This window comes from Orycteropus afer, unplaced genomic scaffold (genome assembly GCF_000298275.1).
Source record: "Orycteropus afer afer isolate SDZICR_OR568_19922 unplaced genomic scaffold, OryAfe1.0 scaffold00805, whole genome shotgun sequence".
In the NCBI taxonomy this organism is placed as follows: Eukaryota; Metazoa; Chordata; class Mammalia; order Tubulidentata; family Orycteropodidae; genus Orycteropus; species Orycteropus afer.
In genome coordinates, this window is record NW_006922392.1 from 784406 (window position 1) to 785831 (window position 1426).

Sequence of the window (1426 nt, forward strand, 5' to 3'; positions counted from 1 at the left end):
ATCTAAGGCGCATTCTGGCTGTGCTGCTTCCAGCCCAACTTTGTTCTTCTGGCAGTCCATGGTCAGTTCAGTATTCTTTGCTAACACCATAATGCATCCATTCTGCGGTCTTCCTCATTCATTTTTTCATTGTCCAGCTTTCACATGCATATGAGGTGATGGGAAATACCATGGTTTGGGTCAGGTGCACCTTAGTCTTCTCAGTGACTGTCCTGGTTATGTTTGTGTGTCAACTTGGCTGGGCCTGGTTGAGTGGCTGGGCAGCTGGTGGTAGTTATTCCCCATGAGGAGACTGGCAATCAGCTCCATGGTGGGACCTACCACAAGCAGCTGAGTAGCTGCCTTTGGGATGTGGTCTGCTTCCTGTGTATAAGAAGAAGCCTTGGGAATGGTCTCTAGCCTATGGCACGCTTGGACCCTGCATGGAGCCGTGTCGTTGCTCAGCAGCCTGCCATGCTCTGCCGACCTTGGGACTTACAGTGGACTGAAGTTAATGGCCTGCCGTGTGGTTTGGTAACATCGGGACTGTGCCTTTTTACTTGTCAGCCTTGGGGCGTCTCAGACTCAGCAGCCAGCAGCTCTCTGAGTGAAGAAACGCCTCTAGCTCCAGTGGGCCGGGAGCAGGAGGCAGAGCTGGACTTCAAGGTTGAGGGGCTTTCACCCAGCCCCTAGAGCCTGGCACTTTGAACTCGGACTTAAAGCCTCCAAATTGTAAGAGAATAAACTCCTGTTTGTTAAGGCCATCCCATCTGTGGTATATTCCTGTCAGGGCAGCACTAGGGAACCAGAACAGGAGCCAAAAGGGTTATTTCAAAGGGCGATCATTGAAATACTTGATGCTTGCCAAGAAAGGTGAAAGGCAGCGAGGAAAGAAGACCCCAAGGGGACTTTATAACCCTTTGTGAATTCTCAGGTCTGTTATCTTTATGGACATTGGCAACTGTTCACCTCTACCTCCGGTGAAGAATAAACAAGCAGGGTTCACGCCAGAGATCACATTTCCCCTTTCTTTCCAAGCCACCAGACAAATCTCAAGTCAGTGGAACAAAAAATTGTGCAGACACAATGTGGCCCACTCTGTGGTTGGTGTGAGAAACATAACGATAAGCCCGGTCTCAACAGACTCTTTAAGGCTCTTACAGATGTATTGTTGACCACATGGCATCCAGTTGACCCTATGTGTGTGTGTGTGTGTGTCAGAGTGGATCTGTGCTCTGTTGGGCACTGTGGGTCAGAACTGACTCCATGGCAGTGGGTGTGGTTTGGGCTTTGCTTCCGTGAAGACTGACAGCCTAGGAAACCCTGTGGGCAGTTCCACTCTGTCCTCTAGGGGCGCTGTGAGTCAGCATAGACTCCACGGCAGTGGGTTTGGTATGGGCTTTGCTTCTGTAAAGACTGACAGCCTTGGAAACCCTGTGGGGCAGTT